The following is a 21,938-nucleotide window of genomic DNA, read 5'->3' as shown; positions in this document are numbered from 1 at the left end:
TTGTATCTCTTCTGGGTGGAGGATTTAATTACTGATGTGAGATCCTGCAGAGCTCTTTCCCTTCAGCATAGCACTTGACAACATTTGAGATGTGGTTACTTCCATCAGTCTGAATTATTCCTGAGTTATTGTTGTGATCAGGGCCTCCTTGTTGGATCCCAATGGAATGATGTAAGCAAGATATAATGTGATATATGCAAGAAAAAAATCTTTGATCAGTTTTAAGTCAATTAGATTTTGGGGTTTTTTGGTCAGTACACTATGATCTAGCCCAGCTTGATTGTTCTAAGATTATGTAAATTTCCACTCCAGCTAACTGCATTCACTCGTTCTTACAACTATTGTATGGGTCAAGTATTGAGGCAAGTATTGCCAATATTATTATTGTAATTGTTCTCATAATCAGCTCTTTGATTCTTATATCAAATGTACATAGACGTTTTAGTGATCAGTTGCTCTACACTTTCCTGAAACATATGTTATTGACTTCACTAAATTCCTTTTTATAAAATGAAGTATAGTTTATCTATCAGAAGATAGTAATATTTTTTCCCCTACACACAGCCTCAGTACCTAAAAATTAAAAGGAAGTAAACTTTCTTCCAAACTTGGGTTTGGCTTAAAAAGTCTCAATGAAAGGGTTATATACTCTAGTGCAACATTCTATATAAGCAATACATCAGAGATCTGACCCTGGACAATTTCCCAAACTCTTTTATTATGTTGAAATCATAAGATTTATTGATTTATAAGCTGTACGTATCTCCTTTCTTTCTTTGGGGATTCTTTTCTCTTGCAGCAGAATGTCAAGGAAATAGCAAGTTTCTATTGCTTATTAACCAAAAGTACAAGAAAACAAAAATTGCCCGAGTGAAATATTTAAGAATGACATTAGGGTAATATATAATTTTATGTTTATATTTCTGGAACTGGAAGTTTCAGATGAAGAATTAAGGTATAACAGTGAGGAATTTCTAATCTGAGTTACAAAATCAAGATGCAGATTTTCATAATGCCATCTGCAGCAACATGGATGGACCTTGAGATTATCATACTAAGTGAAGTAAGACAGACAAAAATAAATATCATATGATATCATTTATATGTGGAATCTAAAAAAAAAGATACAAATGAACTTATTTCCAGAACAGAAAGAGTCTCACAGACATAGAAAACAAACTTATGGATACCAAAGGGGAAAGGTGGGTGGGGTGGGGAAGGGATAAATTAGGAGGTTGGGATTAATATATACACACTATTATATATAAAATAGATAATCAACAAGGACCTACTGTACAGCACAGGGAACTCTGCTCAATATTTTGTAATAACCTATAAAGGAAGAGAATCTGAAGAAGAATATATATCTGAATCACTGTGCTGTACACCTAAAACTAACATGATATTCTAAATCAACTATATTTCAATAAAAAAGATGCAAATTTTCAAAGAAAAAGTTAAGTGTTTTCATAGCTCTATGTTGACTTTATCTGAAAAGGGTGGTACAAGAATTAGATTGTTGAAATATTTTCAAAATTTGGTGGAAAGGATTTCTTTGGTGTAAGGTATACAGTGATTCTTGCCCTTGACCTTGGCAGGGGGTTGGGAGCATACCTAGTGAAATGTGCTTCATCAGGACCATGGTGATTTTGAGATGGGATTCTTGTAGTACAGGCACAGAGGACCGGCATCTGATCATTAGTTGCTTTGTCAATAGAGTTGCTGTGACTGGGTTTGGACTGGTCTGTGCTCCCAGAGTTTCTCTGGACAGAGGGTGAATGAGTTTTACCTATGGATCAGAGGATGGCCACATGGGAGAGCCAGCTGGGAGCCATTTGAATTCCAGCCAAAAAGTCTCTTGGAAGTTCTGTGGGCTCCCCAAAGAGAGTCTGTGTGTGATAAGTAGCTAAAAATCAATGGGCTAAATGGGAACAGTGGGAGGATTGATCTCTTGGGTCTTGGGAAAGAACAACAGAATGTACCCAGTTGGGAAATCTCTGAAGAAGGCACAAAATAACTTAACAGTGAAGGAATTATCTTTAAACATCTGCCAGGCTCAAAATGCAAAGCTAGGTTAAAATATGGCCAGTTAAGTAAGAACTTTCCTATTTCTCTTTCCTGTCTCATTACTTTGATCCTCATGGTTTCAGGAACAGTGATGAGAAGTACTTCTGCAAAAAATCGGCCTCTAATAAGGGCTAGCTCAGGGAGACATTACAGCCTGTGGGTCTAGAGTATGAGATGTGGTTGTACTCTTTAGCTACAGAATTGAGATAATGCTTGGGAATTAAAGTTGCCTAGGCCTTTATCTTTTCTAGGAGTAAGCAGGGGTGAACCACTAGGTCAGCAGGTTTCAAGAGACTGGAGAGTAGCTCCTATGAGCACACACCCATGGGATGTGTTTGTTCAACTTCCTGGTTGTGTTCATTAAGGCTTACATTTGAATAAAGAACACAGCCTCTCTAGTCTCCAAATCATGCTTTTCATTAATGTATTTCTTTGATTCTAAGTTGCACTAATTTTTCACATATTTAAAATTGATATTTATATTTAATGTGAAAATTTTTGTGTTCTTTCCAAAAATGTTTCCACAATATTAATAATACATTGTACAATTGCTCTATTCCTAGAATTTAGGAACTGCATTATTATAAAAAGGCTATGCATTATTTTTACATGATAGTTTACACAATTATATGTTAAATATTGGAGAAAGCCACTGAGGGACTAAAATGGTCTTTTAAATACATGCAGTTCCAATCTAAGGAAACTATAGTTTAGAAAACTAAAATTCTGATCTTGGATTTTCCACATAATAGTTAGCATAGCATTATTTTTAATAAATTTTTTATTATTATTTATTTTTGGCTGCGTTGGGTCTGTTGCTGCGTGTGGGCTTTCTGTAGTTGTGACGAGCTGGGGTTACTTTTTGTTGTAGTGTGTGGGCTTCTCATTGCAGTGGCTTCTCTTGTTGTGGAGCATGGGCTCTTGGTGTGTGGGCAGCAGTAGTTGTGGCACGCAGGCTCAGGAGTTGTGGCTTGTGGGCTCTAGAGCACAGGCTCAGTAGTTGTGGCACACGGGCTTAGTTGCTCCGCGGCATGTGGGATCTTCCCGGACCAGGGATCGAACCCGTGTCCCCTGTATTGGCAGGTGGATTCTTAACCACTGCGCTACCGAGGAATCCCTGAGAAGGAAATCTTTGGTGTAGAGAAGAATATACAGAAAGTGTAAGACACAATTCCTACTCTCAAGGAAATTAATGTTTTATCTGGAGAGAGATCTGAAGAATAGCAGGCACGTGGGACTCCATGGTAAGAACCTAAGGGCAGGCACAGATGATAATGCTGAGGAACCTCATCCATTCTCATAGCTTCAAATACCATCTCGAGAGAGGTGATTCTGAAATTACTGTTTCTAGCCTTGACCTCCTCAATAAGTTCCATCTTCATGTTTTCCATATTTTCAACTACCTCTTAGATAGTTTCATCTGACATCCTTCAGATGACCCAAAGGAAGCATAATCTTCCCCAACAACCTTGCTTCTGCTCCTGTATTTCTCATCTTTGTAAAGGCATAGTGATTTCCCAGGTGCCAACGCTGGAAAGGTCAAAGTCATCTGAGAATGCTTGCTCACGTTTACACCTCCACACCCGCAAATCTAATTATCACAAAGACCTGCTGGTTCTTGCTGCAACATCTCTTGAAAAGCCAAAGCCTCATTTTATGTGTACTTCATTGCTGGTTCAGGCTCCCAACAACTTTAGTCTTTGTTAGAGCAAGAGCCTCTTTTTTCCCTACATTTCATAATTTCACATGTTTTCTCTCAGATGATGGCTTACCTTATCGTTTTCTTACAATACTTTGGAGAGCAGAGTTTTTAATTTTATTGAAATCCAAATGATCAATTTCTTTCATGCTTTTTGCTTTTTGTGTCATATCTAAGAAATATTTGCTTGACTCAAGGTCATGAAGATTTTCTCCTGTTTGTTTTTTTTGCAGAAGTTTTAGAGTATTCCTTTTTACATTTAGGTCTACGATCTATTTCAAGTTAATTTTTGTGTACATGTGAGGAAAAGTTCATTAGAGTTTCATTATTTATTTAAATTGAGATACAATTGTGATATGACATTATTGAACATGATATAGTTTCATTATACAGCATATTGATTCAATATATCTATATATTGTGAAATGGTCACCCTAATAAGTCTAGTTAAAATCCATCACCACACAGTTACAATTGTTTTCTTGTGATGAGAACTTTTAAGATCTACTCTCTTAGCACCTTTCAAATATGCAATACAGTATTATTAACTGTAGTCACCATGTTGTACATTACATCCCAGGAGTTATTTATTTTATAACTGGAAGTTTGTACCTCTTGACCACCTTCACCTATTTCACCCACTCCACATCCCCCACCTCTGGCAACCACCAATCTGTTCCATCTATGAGTCTGGACTTTTTTTCTTTTTCTTAGATTCCATATATAAGTGAGATCATATGATATTTGTCTTTGTCTGACTTATTCACTTAGCATAATGCCCTCAAGGTCCATCCATGTTGTTGCAAATGACAAGCTTTCCTTTCTGTGGCTGAGTAATATTCCATTGAATATATATACCACATATTCTTTATCCATTCATCTATTGATGGACACTTAGGTTGCTTTCATGTCTTGACATGGAAGCCAAATAATGCTGCAAAGGACATGGGGTTGCATCTATCTTTTTGAGTTAGCATTTTCATTTTCTTTGGATAAATACCCAGAAGTGGAATTGCTGGATCATACGGTAGTTCTTTTTTTAATTGTTTGAGGAATCTCCATACTATTTTCCATAGTGGCTGCAGCAATTTACATTCTTACCAATAGTGTTTAAGTCTTCCGTTTGCTCCACATCCTCACCAGTACTTGTTACTTGTTGCCTTTTTGGTGATAACCATTCTCACAGGCGTGAGGTGATATCTCATTTGATTTTGATTTGCATTTCCCTGATGATTAGTGATGCTGAGCACCTTTTCACGTGCCTCTTGGCCATCTGATGATGTCCTCTTTGGAAAAAATGCCTATTCAGGTTCTCTGTCCATTTTTTAATTGGATTGTTTGGGGTTTTTTTGCTACTGAGTTGTATGAGTTCTTTATATATTTTGGATATTAATCTCTTATGAAACACATGATTTGCAAATATTTTTTCCTATTCCATAGGTTGCCTTTTCATTTTGTTCGTGGTTTCCTTTGCTGTGCAGATAAACTCTTAATTGATTTTTTTCATCTCAGTTTCCTGCCTGTCAATTCCATTCTACTACTCTGCCACCAGAATTATCCTTTTATAACACAGAATTCCTCATTTGACCCTCTACTTAAAGACTGCACTTATTGGTTTTCAAAGTTTGACCACTGCAAACTGTTGAAGTACGATTTTGTGTTTTTCTTTCCACCCTTCAAGTGCACCGTACTGTAAACACCCAATTACAGTAGACAGCAGTTAGCCATGATCTCTGGCTCCGTTCATATGTTTGTTAATTCAATAATTCACATATCAATTGAACAGCTACTGCATTCTCAATTCTCAATAGAGAATTTAGGTTCTAGGGGTAAAGCAATGAACAATATAGACAAAGTGTCTTAACTCCAAGGCTTACAGTCTGACATGAAAAAGCCAACAAAAAGTCTTAAAATAAATAACTATATATCAGTAGACATATACACACACATTCATGTGCTTTTTCTGTGCATCTGCATCTATAACCTCAGATATAATAAAATGTTATCAAGAAAAATAAAGGAGTAGGTTTATTTAAAAATAAAGGGCTATGCCTCAGTGCTGAAATTGCATTTGAGACATGAACTAAAGGAAGAAAGTGAGTGAATCACATGGTACAGAGGAGAGCATTCTGGACACAGGGAAGGGCAAGTGCAGAGACCCCAAGTTCACTGATCACTTTCTCTGCTGTGTCCAACCTGCTGATAAGCCCATGGAATTAATTATTAATTTGTTTTCATTTCATTTTTTTTTATAGTTTCCTTCTCTTTGCTGAAATTCTGCATTTATTTATGCACATTCATCATCTTTTCCACTCTATCCTTTAACATACTTACCTGGGCCAACTTTTGGGTCTTCTTCTATTGACTGTTTCCTGTGTTGGCCATGGGTCACATGATCTCGCTTCTTTACATGTCTTGTAATATTTTATAGTATGCTGCATATCTTGTATAAGGTACGGTAGATAATAAAATATCACCGTCATAAAAGGGCACTCCTCTTCTGTCATGTTTCCGACATGCTGAGTTAATCTAACCTATAGTTGACTTGAGTTACAGCTTTGTTGAAGTTTTGGTTAGAAACAGCTCACCATTAGCTTCAACTGTGAGGGTGGATCAAGACTTTTCCTTCAGCAGATTTTGGGACCTGATCCCCAGTGAAACCCTACAAATAATCCTTCTGTTTTATAGCCAGGCTGGTAGTTTTTGGGGGAGCTTGTCCATTCTTTTAACTCGCCAGTCCTGCCTCCAACTTTTGCATCTCAGAAAATCTCTCTCTCTGCCCTGATGATCTGCCCCACGCCTTCCAAGAGATGGCTCCATGCCTCGGACAAAGGTGTCTTAGCTCTCCTGCCTCAACTCCAGCCTTTGGCAGCTGTTTTCTGACCCACGTGAAGTCCTGTTGTGCTCAAGCAGATTTGCCATGCCAAGGCTTCAGCAGGTGTTTCTTTGTCTTGCACTTGTAGAAGGCCCTGTGCACCTCAGGGAGATCTCTCAGCAATTCTGCCCTTGATTTTGTGCACTTGATGAAAAGCCAAGGTGGGGAACCGGTGGATGGAAGAGCTTTGCTCTGTTGCAGGGCATCCACTATTCTGATCTGTCATGCTCGTCCACGTGCAGCCATGACAGATTCCACTGGTGCCTTCTTTCTCCTATTTATGGTGGATTTCTTCTCCCACTGCTTCTCTGGGGTAAAAGCAGTGGCACTCTTCTCTCCTCAGAAGGGATTTACACCTCATTAAATGGAGTTCCCTTTTCATTCTCTGCATCCTCAGTTCTCTGAAGCTTTATGCTTTTGTAGGCTTTCTGGTTTGTTCTTGTTTTAGGGTAAGAGGGATACTCTCTCTTGTGGTTTTCTACACGCTGACCGGAAATGGCCATCTTGCAACCAAATCTGAGACATCATAACTGGTAGGAAAAGGCTTAGGTGAATTTTGATTTAAGCCTAAATGAAGGTCGACAAGTTATTAATTTTTCGTTCTATGGTTTTGCATGTCCCTAATGTAAGTCAGGGATTGTTCTAGGCCCTGGAAATACAGAGATGAAGAAGACAAATGTGAAACTTACATATTTTAGGGGGGGTGGACAAAAAAGAAAATAAATATGCTAAACATTTAATTTTAGTTAATGACAAATATATTGGGGGAAATGAAGCAGGGTAAATGGATATATTAAACCCAGTTTATGCACTGTCTTGGGTTTGCTTAACCTTACCTAATGGTATACCCATTCTGGCTGTTTACTTCATTGGCTAGATTGGACCTAACAATTGCTTATGCCATCTTGGAGTCATAAAGCTACCACAGCCACCATCACAATCCAAAGAGACCCTATGCATAGTACCAAGGCCCTTGTCTATTCCCTACCTGGAATGGTTGCTTGAATCCTCTGGCTTTTGGGGATTCCCTGGCAGTCCAGTGGTTAGGACTCGGTGCTCTCATTGCTGGGGCCCCGGGTTGGATCCCCAGTCATTGAACTAAGATCCCGCAAGATGCATGGTGTGGACAAAAAAAAAAAAAAGAATCCTCTGGCTTGTTCAGAAGCTTCCTGAAAGAGCAGCACCACACAACCTGCAAGTGTGGAAAAGTTAAAACCCTGTGGGACCTCAACCCATTAAGATGGCTACTATTAAAAAAAAACTCATACCATGTTCTTGGATTGGAAGAATCAACATTGTGAAAATGACTCTGCTACCCAAAGCAATCTACAGATTCAATGCAATCCCTATCAAACTACCACTGGCATTTTTCACAGAACTAGAACAAAAAATTTCACAATTTGTATGGAAACACAAAAGACCCCGAATAGCCAAAGCAATCTTGAGAACGAAAAATGGAGCTGGAGGAATCAGGCTCCCTGACTTCAGACTATATTACAAAGCTACAGTAATCAAGACAGTTTGGTACTGGCACAAAAACAGAAATATAGATCAATGGAACAGGATAGAAAGCCCAGAGATAAGCCCACGCACATATGGTCACCTTATCTTTGATAAAGGAGGCAAGCATATACAGTGGAGAAAAGACAGCCTCTTCAATAAGTGGTGCTGGGAAAATTGGACAGGTACATGTAAAAGTATGAAATTAGAAACACTCCCTGACACCATACACAAAAATAAACTCAAAATGGATTAAAGACCTAAGTGTAAGGCCAGACACTATCAAACTCTTAGAGGAAAACATAGGCAGAACACTCTATGACATAAATCACAGCAAGATCCTTTGTGACCCAGCTCCTAGAGAAATGGAAATAAAAACACAAATAAACAAATGGGACCTAATGAAACTTAAAAGCTTTTGCACAGCAAAGGAAACCATAAACAAGACCAAAAGACAACCCTCAGAATGGGAGAAAATATTTGCAAATGAAGCAACTGACAAAGGATTAATCTCCAAGATTTACAAGCAGCTCATGCAGCTCAATAACAAAAAAACAAACAACCCAATCCAAAAATGGGCAGAAGACCTAAATAGACATTTCTCCGAAGAAGATATACAGATTGCCAACAGACACATGAAAGAATGCTCAACATCATTAATCATTAGAGAAATGCAAATCAAAACTACAATGAGGTATCATCTCACACCGGTCAGAATGGCCATCATCAAAAAATCTAGAAACAATAAATGCTGGAGAGGGTGTGGAGAAAAGGGAACACTCTTGCACTGTTGGTGGGAATGTAAATTGATACAGCCCACTATGGAGAACAGTATGGAGGTTCCTTAAAAAACTAAAAATAGAACTACCATACGACCCAGCAATCCCACTACTGGGCATATATCCTGAGAAAACCATAATTCAGAAAGAGTCATGTACCAAAATATTCATTGCAGCTCTGTTTACAATAGCCAGGACATGGAAGCAACCTAGGTGTCCATCATCGGATGAATGGATAAAGAAGATGTGGCACATATATACAATGGAATATTACTCAGCCATAAAAAGAAATGAAATGGAGGTATTTGTAATGAGGTGGATGGAGTTAGAGTCTGTCATACAGAGTGAAGTAAGTCAGAAAGAGAAAAAGAAATACAGTATGCTAACACATATATATGGAATCTAAGGAAAAAAAAAAAAAAAAGGTCTTGAAGAACCTAGTGGCAAGACGGGAATAAAGACACAGACCTACTAGAGAATGGACTTGAGGATATGGGGAGGGGGAGGGGTGAGATGTGACAGGGTGAGAGAGTGTCATGGACATATATACACTACCAAATGTAAAATAGATAGCTAGTGGGAAGCAGCCGCATAGCACAGGTAGATCAGCTCGGTGCTTTGTCACCACCTAGAGGGGTGGGATAGGGAGGGTGGGAGGGAGGGAGATGCAAGAGGGAAGAGATATGGGAACATATGTATATGTATAACTGATTCACTTTGTTATAAAGCAGAAACTAACACACCATTGTAAAGCAATTATACTTCAATAAAGATGTTTAAAAAAAACAAAAAACCAAAAAAACTCAGAGAGGGCTTCCCTAGTGGCACAGTGGTTAAGAATCCACCTGCCAATGCAGGGGACACGGGTTCGAGTCCTGGTCCGGGAAGATCCCATGTCATGGAGCAACTAAGCCCGTGCACCACAACTATTGAGCCTGCACTCCAGAGCCCGTGAGCCACAACTACTGAGTCTGCATGCCACAACTACTGAAGCCCATGCGCCTAGAGCCCATGTTACACAGCAAGAGAAGCCACCACAATGAGAAGCCCGCTCACCGCAACGAAGAGTAGCCCCCGCCCACCGCAACTAGAGAAAGCCCGCGTGCAGCAACAAAGACCCAACATAGCCAAAAATAAATAAATAAAATAAATAAATTTATTTAAAAAAAAAACACAAAAACCTCAGAGAATAACAAGTGTTGGTGGGGATGTGGAGAAATTGGAATCCTCGTGCATGGTAGGTAGCAATATAAAATGGCACAGTGCCAATGGAAAACAGTATGGCAGTTACTCAAAATTAAAAATAGAATTTCCATATGATCCAGCAATTCCACTTCTGGGTATATATCCAAAAAAACTGAAGTGGGGTCTTGAAGCACAGCATCATTATTCACAATAGCCAAGAGGTGGAAGCAACCCAAAAGGCCAGCACTGGAGAAATGGATAAACAAAATGTGGTTATAAATACAGTGGGCTATTACTCAGCATTAACAAGGAAGGAAATCCTGTTACATGCTGCAACAAGGAGGGACTTGAAGACGTTATGCTAAGTGAAATAAGCCAGACACAAAAAGATAAATACTGCAGGATCCCACTTATATGAGGTACCTAGAGGAGTTAAATTCCTAGAGACAGAGAGTAGAAAGGTAGTGGCTAGAGGCCGGGGGAGGACGAGCTGGGGAGTTGTTTTTTCATGGCTATAGAGTTTCAGTTTTGCAAGAAGACAAGAGTTCTGGAGAGATTGGTTACAAGCTATGTGAGTGTACATAGCAGTGCTGAGCTGTGTGGATAAAAATAGTTAAGACGATAAATTTTATGTCTTGTGTATTTAACACAATTAAACAAAACAAAACAAAACCTTATAAAGTAGACTTTAAATAATGACAGACAGGCAACTGGAAAGAGCTCGAAGATAAATGACTCGTTCTTTCTCTCCCTGACCCCTCTAGTGACAGACTGTTAGGAGACTCAGTAATTTCACAGAGCCCTTCTGGAAACGCTGTAAGACCAAGTTATGGTCTGTATTTTTCTTTTTTTCTTTTTTTTTGGAGAGACCGTGATCAGCTGAATAACACACTCTCCTGGCATATGCTTTCTTTTATTCATCATCCCACTTCCCTTTTATATCCTTATTTCCTTGGGATTTCAACCCCACTCCCTCCCCTCCCAATAATACATTTTAGTATTTAACTCTTGCATCAAGTTTTATTTTCTAGGGAACCCAGGCTCAGGCAGTGGGTTTGTGCTATGGTAGATGGTTTCTTCAGGGTAAACATTTTAGGACAGATGCCATTTGAGCTGAGGCTTAAATAAGGAAGTAGAATGTAGAGATGTTTGGGAAGGGCATTCCAAACAGCAAGTACAAAGACCCTCCCATGGGAGCAGCTTGGTGCTTTTGGGGATTGATGAGAAGGATAACGTAGTTGGCATGAAGTGAGAAAGAAGGCAAGTCATGGGGAAGGAGAGGAGGGAGGGATTCATGTCTCCCATCTCCTAGGGCCTTGGAGGCATGTTAAGGATTCTGACTTTTATTCTACATGATGGGAGCCAGTGGAGGGCAGTTAAATCATCTGAGCTACAGTTGTAGAAAGATCCTTTAAAAAAAAAACACCTGTCAGTAAGGATGTGGAGAAATTGGTACCCTTGTAGGTTGTTGGTGAGAATGTAAAATGATGCAGCTGCTCTGTAAACCAATTTGGTAATTCTTCACAAAGTTAACCATATGGCCCAGCAATTCTACTCCTACGTATATAGCCCAGAGAATTGAAAATAGGTGTTCAAAAAAAACTTTTACACAAATATTAACAGCAGAACTATTCAAAATTGTCAAAGGTGAAAACAACCCAAATGTCCATTAACTGAAGAATGGATAAACTAAATATGGTATATGTGCATACGGGGATATTATTCAGCCATATGAAGGAATGAAGTTGTGATACATGCTATAACATGGATGAATCTTGAAAACATGCTAAGTGAAAAAAACCAGACCCCAAAGGTAATCTCTTTTATGATTCCATTTACAGAAATATCCAGAATAGGTAAATCCATAGAGACAGGAGGCAGATTAGTGGTTGTCAGGGGCTGGGGAGAACAGGAATGCAGAGTAACTGCTAATGGGTGCAGAGCTTCCTTTTGGTGTGAGGAAAATGTTTTGGAACTGATGGTTGTATAACATGTAAATGTACTAAATGCTGCTGAACTGTATGCTTTGAAATGATTAATTTTATTTTTTTAATTAAAAAAAATTTTTTTTTGATATTGCTGACAGACTCAAGTTTTATTAAGTTTGGAAGTAGTTAAATTTTTTTTTAACCAGAATAGTTTTACTTTCTTTTTTTTAAAAAACATTTTAATTTTATTTAATTTTATTAATTTTTATTAGAGTATAGTTGCTTTACAATGTTGTGTTAGTTTCTTCTGTACAGTAAAGTGAATCAGTTATACGTATACGTATCGTATATCCATTCTTTTTTGGATTTCCGTCCCATTTAGGTCACCACAGTTCATTGAGTAGGGTTCCCTGTGCTAAACAGTAGGTTCTCATTAGATACCTATTTTACGTATAGTGGTCTATATAGGTTAATCCCAATCCCCCAGTTTGTCCCACTCCCCTTCTCCCCTTGCTAACCGTAAGTTTGTTCTCTACATCTGTGACTCTGTTTCTGCTTTGCAGATAAGTTCATCTGTACCATTTTTCTTGATTCCACATATAAGTGATATTATACCATATTTGTTTTTCTCTTTCTGACTTACTTCACTCTGTATGACAATCTCTAGATCCATCCACGTCTCTGCAAATGGCACTATTTTGTTCCTTTTTATGGCTGAGTAATATTACACTGTATATATGTACCACATCTTCTTTATCCATTCCTTTGTCGATGGACATTTAGGTTGCTTCCATGTCCTGGCTATTGTAAACAGTGCTGCAATGAACATTGGGGTGCATGCATCCTTTCAAATTATGGTTTTCTCCACATATATGCCTAGGAGTGGGATTGCTGGGTCATATGATAATTCTATTTTTAGTTTTTTAAGGAACTGCCATACTGTTCTCCATAGTGGTTGTACAGTCCCACCAACAGTGTAGGATGGTTCCCTTTTCTCCACACCCTCTACAGCATAAGATGATTAATTTTATGTTACATGATCTTTCTGGTTTCTTTGTGAATGGACTGCAGGTCAAGTGAATACGGACCTGGATGGGTGTTAAGGAAGGCATTCCTATGGCAAAGAATTGAAATCAAGAAGGAAATCCAGTTAGGAGCATATTGTACCAGTTCAGGCAAGAGATGATGGTGGCTTGGGATAATGTGGTAGTAGTGAATATCTCATTTCTTGGGGATGAAATAATTGTGCGGTCAGGGAGGAAGTTTGAAGAACCAGATGGAAGACAGTGAGATGGATCCTTCCTAAATGGGGCCTAAGAACATTGTACACCCACTCAGCAGCTTCATTTTTGTGGGCCCTTGTACATTTCACTGGACTGAGGACCACGTGGTTGGTCCAAGCATTGAATGATCTAAAGATAGGCAACCTGGTTTCCTCACCACTCTGACTGTTGCCTGTTTCATTGTTGATGATTTTTTCATGAGTCTTACTGTTAGAGGAAGAGGAAGCAGAGAATGTGTAACAGTTCCGGTGCTCCTCCTGCCTTTTATGGACACAGTGGAAACAGCTTATGGTTTAATCATTAGATGTTTTACTGCTGCCTAAAATGGGTAAAACCTTTCTTAAATGTTCCCTTCGCTTTGGAAATTCATTTGGTGGCCAGTTGGCTGTTTTGCAATTTCATGATGATTCTGATGACTCTTATGATGTGCTAGGGTTTTGCTGGAAGAGTTCTTCCTCCCTTTTGCCATCACTAATGACTTTTTCTCCGGAACTTGGACTGGCCTTGAACAGGCTATATAAACCATTTTGAGTTTCTGCAAAGCAGAGTCAGGTTAAAACCTCAAGCAAGGCTTGAATTAGTCTGTATTTCTTTGATTTTTGTTATCAAAAAATAAAAAGTGTATAAACCATAGCCTTTTAAGAAGTCAAACCATTTTGTGTAAAAGAACCAGCACCAGAGAATTTGAATTCAGTAGCTTTTCCATTTTGGTCAGCTAATTTTGTGTTACGTTAGATCAATTGTACTCTCTGCCTCAATCAGGATTGTGAGGCTTTTAGGCAAGCCTAGATAAATGTGAGTGAGGTGTAGTAGTAATTGGCACAGTGAAAAGCCTACTACCCTACATTTTCTGGAAGCTAGACAGCTCAATTATCTGAACAGTATTCGTGTAATGGAGCTGCAAGTGGAGTGAATAGTAACCTGGGCGGGTGCTAAGGAAAGAATTCCTGTGGTAAAGACTTGAAATCAATGTGCTCACTTTTTCCTGAGTGCAAACGTTAGTAGCTTTGTTCAGTGTTATTTGTTTTTATAACAGACATAATACTATTCCCACAAGAGGGAACAAATTAAGATCAGAGACCATGCACGCACTGTGAGTGTAGGTGATTTCCAAGCTGACAGAAGTTAAGGATCACCTCTGGGCTACAATGCATTAAAGACTTTGTCCATCTCTCAAAGTTTCTGAAGATCAATGAGTTCCTCTGTACAATGGAAAGTATCCCATAAAAAGGAAACTGGGATAGAAAGCTACTGGTAAAAATGTGTTTTATTGGAAAATAACATGCCTAGGCTCTGTAAGTTAGCACTTTAACTTTTCAGTGTTAGAATATAAAAATAGGTCAAGAGATATATTAAAATAGATCATGGTGAGGCTGTTCCAATGACTGTCACGGATAAGCCAGCAGCAGCATGTCATAGAGAATATGGGTTTTCTTCCTAGGAGGTTTCAGCTATAACTAGATAGGTTCAAAGTGGCAGTCATTCATAAACCCATAGGTGGTAATGGAGTTCTTTTCAGTTTGTTTCTCCATTCACTCAGTCTAGTTTGCCACCTTCTTTATAGCCCATTTCATCTTAATAATCAACACTTGGGAGGAAGACAGGTGGTCACACCTCTTAAGTACCTATACCAGTTGCTTCCTTGACAGAGTGCTGGTTACGAAAGCTGCTCTTCTATAGCTACTACCTTGGCTATGTTGAAAATTCTGGAACAAACTTGAGTACAGTAAAATGGAATGAACTCTAAAAGATTAAATTAGAAACAATATGTTCTCTATCTAGTGCAGTATTTTTAAAATTAATAATTAATATTAATATTGGTTTAATATTCTGGTTAATACTCCAATTAATATTGGTTGCCAATATTTTTAAATTGGAAGATTATATTGATACACACACACACACACACACACACACAAATCCCAGATTCCCAATGTCCCTTTAAGAATTGGAGAATTGACTCCTGGGCATATAACCGGAAAAGACAAAAACTCTAATTTGAATAGATACACGCACCCCAATGTTCAAAGGAGCACTATGTACAATGCCCAAGACACGGAAGCAACCTAAATGACCATCGATGAATGGATAAAGTAGATGTGGTACATACACACAATGGAATATTACTCAGCCATTAAAAAGAATGAAATCATTCCATTTGCAACAACATGGATGGACCTAGAGATTATCATACTAAGTGAAGTAAGTCAAACAGAAAGACAGATATCATATGATATCACTTATATGGGGAATCTAAAAAAATGACACAAATGAACTTATTCACAAAACATATAGACTGCAAACATAGAAAAAAATTTATAGTTAGCAAAGGGGAAAGGGGAAGGGAGTGATAAATTGGGAATTTGGGATTAGTAGATACAAACTGCTATATATAAAATAGATAAACAACAAGGACCTACTGTATAGCACAGGGAACTATACTCAATATCTTGTAATAACCTATAATGGAAAAGAATCTGAAAAAGTATATATGTGTATAATTGAATCATTTGGCTGTACAGCTGAAACATGGTAAGTCAACTATACTTCAATTTTTTTAAAAGTACAAAAAAAAAAAAAAGAATTGGAGAACTGTAGCTGGGGAGATGTATTCTCATATGGCCCCAACTAGCTGTTGCCAAGGAGGGATGCTCTTCAGGCGGGTTAAGTCTTGACCAGGGCAAAACTTCCCCATGTTGGTTTTTTCTTACTTCTAGTCAGCATTGCTGGTCTGTTTTACCTGCTTGGATCCTCTAGAAATTTGAGTTGAGAACCCTACATTAATGAATGTAAATCTTTTTGTAAATTGGAGATGGCTAATCGGAATCAGTTAATGTTTTTCTAAACCCTAAGCCCTGAACATGCAGAGTCAAGCCTCACAGTGTTCTCCTATTTCCCACTTTGTTCTCTTTAATTCTGTTTGCGGTTTGCTGCCATCGAACTGCAGTTAATGTGACTCATTCTTGAGAGGAGTTGTGGAAAAGAGAACTGTGTGGAAGGACGCTTCCTGTGGCTCTCTGTCTTGGGATGTCTTGTAGATGGGATATGACCCCATCTAAAGAAGCTTGCAGCAGGAGAAAATAATTATTAATTATCTTTCTCTTCCAAATTGCTACAGTCTTTCTGGAGAGCAATTTATTAAAGACTTTATAGAAAGCCTTAAAAGCTTATATATCCTTTAACCCTGTAATTTCATTCCTGGAAACATATTTTGAAGGAATAAGCAGAGATGGGCTCACCCACATATTGTGATTGCATTAATCATTGCAAAAATAAATAGATTTTGTCTCTATTTTAAAATTAGAATAAATCATGGCATATTCTTATGAGTTGAAGCTATGCAGCCACTGAAAATAATGTTTAAAAGAACAGTTGATGATGGGGTAAATGTCTATGATATATTATAAAATGGACAAAGGCAGTACTCTCAAAAAGTACTGCCTTTGTCCAGAGTTTCCAACTCTGAAACTCACATTTGTTTGCACAGACACAGGAAAAAAATGGAATGATTTCATAACAAAATATTAATAGTAACTAGAACAGTGACTTTGATTTTTTCTCTTTTCTATAATTTGCAAATTTCACCACGAATAAGTAATTTTTGTAAGCAGGAAAAATAATACAGTTTATTTTAAAATTCTTTCTTCCTATTCCTCTTTTAGCTGTTCCTCCAGATACCACCCCCTCCCCTCCATGACCTTCAACAACTGGAGTAAAGAGAAAGAATAAAAAAGGTCAAATTCAAAAAGAGACATGTACCACAATGTTCATTGCAGCTCTATTTACAATAGCCAGGACATGGAAGCAACCTAAATGTCCATTGACAGATGAATGGATAAAGATGTGGCACATATATACAATGGAATATTACTCAGCCATAAAAAGAAACAAAATTGAGCTATTTGTAGTGAGGTGAATGGACCTAGAGTCTGTCATACAGAGTGAAGTCAGAAAGAGAAAAACAAATACAATATGGTAATGCATATACATGGAATCTTAAAAAAAAAAGGGGGGGTGGGTACTGATGAACCTAGTTGCAGGGTGGGAATAAAGAGGTAGACATAGAAAATGGACTTGAGGACATGGGGTGGGAGGGCGAAGCTGAGGCGAAGCGAGAGTAGCATCGACATATATACGCTACAGAATGTTAAATAGTTGGCTGGTGAGAAGCAGCCGCATAGCACAGGGAGATCAGCTCGGTGCCTTGTGACCACCTAGAGGGGTGGGATAAGGAGGATGGGAGGCAGACGCAAGAGGGAGGGGATATGGGGACACGTGTATGCATATGGCTGATTCACTTTGTTATACAGCAGAAACTAACACAGTATTGTGAAGCAATTATACTCCAATAAAGATCTATTAAAAAAAAAAAGGTCAAAATAGTCACCAAGTGATTGATATTAGGGCATCTTAAACAAGAGCCAGGCTGCTTGAGTTCAAGTTCCCGATCATAGAATTTTTGGTTTTATGAGCTTTAGCAAGTACTTAGCTTTTCCATACCTTAGTTTCCCCACCTGTAAAATGTCTGTGTGACAATACTTACATCATAGGGTTGTTGTAAGGATTTGCTGAACTGAAACAAAAGAGACTGCTAGATATTTCTCCAGCAAAGAAGGGGTCATTTGGGATCAGCAGAGAATTGTCGCCCAGCGTCGTCAGAAACCACGATGAGTCACAATGCAAGTCCCTGTAGGGCAAGAGACTGAGAAAGCTTTAATAAAGAGGGAAAGGAAGTTGGGAGGACTGTAATAAAAAAAGAGTCCATGGCTTTTCATTGGCTGAATCTTTGCTCAGAAAGAAGAGCAGTCTTCCTTTTTCCTGTTGGGCTGTTATCATCACAGGGCATGAGAGCTCCCCCTTCTGGTCTCCCAACTCTATTTAAGTGAGGTTTCTGTTTATTAATTATACAGATTAAATAAGTTAATATTTTAAAGCACTTAAAATAAAGCCTAGCTTATTTTAGATGCTCTCTGTGTTTACTGAGTAGATCAAATATAGTATGAGCAATTTAGGCTAGAGATGGCAATGGCATTTTAAAATTTAAGTTGCAAAGTTTTGAGGATATTACTTTGTTTCCTTTGGATTTTTGGAGTGACAAAAGACAATCTGTAGTCCATTGTACATTATGGGGTAGGTCAGAGTTATTGGAAGGGCCATTGACCACTTGGTGACAGTGTATCAAAAGACTCTAGAATCTTCAAGAGCTCCCCAAGGACAGGATAGGACTCATGAGCATTGCTAGAGGAGTTTGTAGTGCCGCTTTGACTGAGAGTGATTTAATTTAATGGATCGTCAAAGTAAAGGAGGCCGTAAATTCGGATCAGACCGCCAGGATGCATATTTTGCTTGTCTCAAAAGAATCTGCAAACATTAGTTTAACAGTCAAGGGGCAATGTCCTGGGGCCAAAGTTAAAAACCAAAAATTCTTGTGAGAGGTATTCCTAACCACATACTAAATAGATGAGATTAGTTTATATGCCAGGCCTAGGGACTGTAAGAAAGGGAGTATTTTAACTTTAATGGAAAATGTGCATTTCCTCACCCGGAAGTATTCCTGGGTCTGAGGCTTCTTGCCTTTAAGGAGCTTAGCACAACCATCCCCTGACTTTGCAGCTGGAAATTGCTTGACCTATTATAAGCACTCAATAAATAATTGTTTTAAAATAAATGATAAGGTAGTTAGCATTGATATTTTAGGTAAATAAGCAATTTTCATTTTAGAAATTCCAAGTGAATAAGTTCTAGTTTCTGCGTATTGGTCATTGCCGGCTTCCCAAGCTTTTCACCATTTGACTAACATCCCCTCACCCTTCCTCCCAATTCTAGGCATAATTCTAAAGTTAGGAAGTGGATCAAGTACATCTATCTCAAAGCTAAGGCTTACCACCAACATTAAAAAAATAGCACTTTTGAACTTGCCAAACAAGCGATCCCTCATGTTATTTGCATGTGCTGGTCCCTCGGCTGAGAATACTCATCTCTAGGCATTTGCATGGTGCCTTTGGGTCTCTGATCAAGTGTCACTTTATCAATGAGAACTCTTCCACCCATGTTATATAAAAGGGTAACCCCTTCCACACACACACATACACACACACATACACACTCACGTGGAGGCACGCCCTGTATCTTTAACCTGGCTTTATTTTCTGCCAAGGCACTTACAATTTTCCAAAATGTCAAGCGTTTACTTGTTTAGGAGTTTATTTTGGGTCTCTTCCCATTAGAATGGAAGCTTCATGAGGACAGGGACTTGATATAATTTGAATTCCCAGCGCTCAGTTCAGTACCTGGGCTCAAATAAATGTTTGAATAAAGGTACAAATTAGTGAATGACCATTTGTTGAGAGCCTAAGATTTTAATTTGTTCTGATTACAGAGGAAGCATTATCTCAGGTTATCTTCAAAACATCGCTGGGAGGTGAGAACTATTATTTCAGATTTTTTTCCTTTTCAAAGATGCTATTGCAGATAAGGTTTTATTTGTTTTATGAAAAATAGTAATAGAGGTCCCAGAGTCCTCTTTCCTTTTACCAGTATAATCTCCATGCCAGCTAAGGTTAGCTGTCCTTTAAGATCTACTTAAATTTAGCTCAAACCCCTTTTTCATTCATAGAAGAAAACCCATCCCCTACAGGGAAGTTTCCAATGCAAAATATTACCTTGATGACATGTTAATTTAGTGGAGAGAAAAATTGCAGTGATTGTATGTTTTATCCACATATCACATGTGTATATACATATATCTGTTATAGTTGCTTTCACTCGATTGAAATAGTTTTTAAGTTAAAAAGAATGACTGAACTAGGATGGGAAGGCAATCCAACCCTCTTAATATGGGTCTTTTTCAAAATAATTGCAGCATTCATGCGGCTGAATTTGGACTGGTCTGATCTCGTCATGTTTGGCTCACTGGGGTGTATTTGTCGTGTCAATGAGTGTTTATGCTATTTATATTAAGTAGAATTAGTGGCAGAGGAGGGACTCAAATCTGGATATTATAACATCCCAAAGTGGCACACTCAGTCGTTCCAAAGTCATGGAGAGAACTGTGAATTTTATCTGAGTGCCTTTCCCCTGATCTTGTTCATGTTCAATCCATTACCATCAGCCACATCAAACCTTATCATGTCACTTCCCTCCTTGAAATCCTCCCTTTCCTGCCTATTGCTTTTATTTTTTATTTTTTAATTGGGGCATAGTTGTTTTACAATGTTGTGTTAGTTTCTACTGTACAGTGAAGTGGAGTTCTCTGTGCTATACAGCAGGTTCTCATTAGTTATCTATTTTATACATAGTATCAATAGTGTATATATGTCAGTCCCAATCTCCCAATTCATCCCACTCCCCCTTACACCCCTTGGTGTCCATACGTTTGTTCTCTATGTCTGTGTCTCTATTTCTGCCTTGCAAACAGCTTCATCTGTACCACTTTTCTAGATTCCACCTATATGTGTTAATATATGGTATTTATTTTTCTCTTTGTGACTTACTTCACTCTATATGACAGTCTCTAGGTCCATCCACATCTCTAAAAATGACCCAATTTCATTCCTTTTTATGGCTGAGTAATATTCCATTGTATATATGTGCCACATCTTTATCCATTCATCTGTCTATGGGCATTTAGGCTGCTTCCATGACCTGGTTATTGTAAATAATACTGCAGTGAACATTGGGTTGCATGTGTCTTTTTGAGTTATGGTGTTCTTTGGGTATATGCCCAGTAGTGGGATTTCTGGGTCATAGGGTAATTCTATTTTTAGTTTTTTAAGGAACCTCCATACTGTTCTCCATAGTGGCTGTATCAATTTACTTTCCCACCAACAGTGCAGGAGGGTTCCCTTTTCTCCACACACTCTCCAGCATTTATTGTTTCTAGGTTTCTTGAAGATGGCCATTCTGATGTGATAGCTCATTGTGGTTTTGATTTGCATTTCTCTAATGATTAGTGATGTTGAGCATCTTTTCATGGGTTTGTTGGCCATCTGTATGTCTTCTTTGGAGAAATGTCTATTTAGGTCTTCTGCCCATTTGTGGATTGGGTTGTTAGTTTTTTGATATTGAGCTGCATGAGCTGCTTGTATATTTTGGAGATTAATCCTTTGTCAGTTGCTTCGTCTACAAATACTTTCTCCCATTCTGAGGGTTGTCTTTTCATCTTGTTTATGGTTTCCTTTGCTGTGCAGAAGCCTTTAAGTTTTATTAGGTCCCATTTTTTTATTTTTGTTTTTATTTCCATTTCTCTAGGAGGTGGATCAAAAAGGATCTTGCTGTGATTTATGTCATAGAGTGTTCTGCCTATGTTTTCCTCTAAGAGTTTGATAGTGTCTAGCCTTACATTTAGGCCTTTAATCCATTTTGAGTTTATTTTTGTGTATGGTGTTAGGGAGTGTTCTAATTTCATTCTTTTACATGTAGCTGTCCAGTTTTCCCAGCACCACTTATTGAAGAGGCTGTCTTTTCTCCATTGTGTATTCTTGCCTCCTTTGTCAAAGATAAGGTGACCATATGTGTGTGGGTTTATCTCTGGGCTTTCTGTCCTATTCCATTGATCTATATTTCTGTTTTTGTGCCGGTACCATACTGTCTTGATTACTGTAGCTTTCTAGTATATTCTGA

The sequence above is a fragment of the Eubalaena glacialis genome, chromosome 6 (genome assembly GCF_028564815.1).
Source record: "Eubalaena glacialis isolate mEubGla1 chromosome 6, mEubGla1.1.hap2.+ XY, whole genome shotgun sequence".
Classification (NCBI taxonomy): domain Eukaryota; kingdom Metazoa; phylum Chordata; class Mammalia; order Artiodactyla; family Balaenidae; genus Eubalaena; species Eubalaena glacialis.
The sequence above is the reverse complement of the archived record's forward strand: the minus strand, read 5'-3'. Positions refer to the sequence as shown.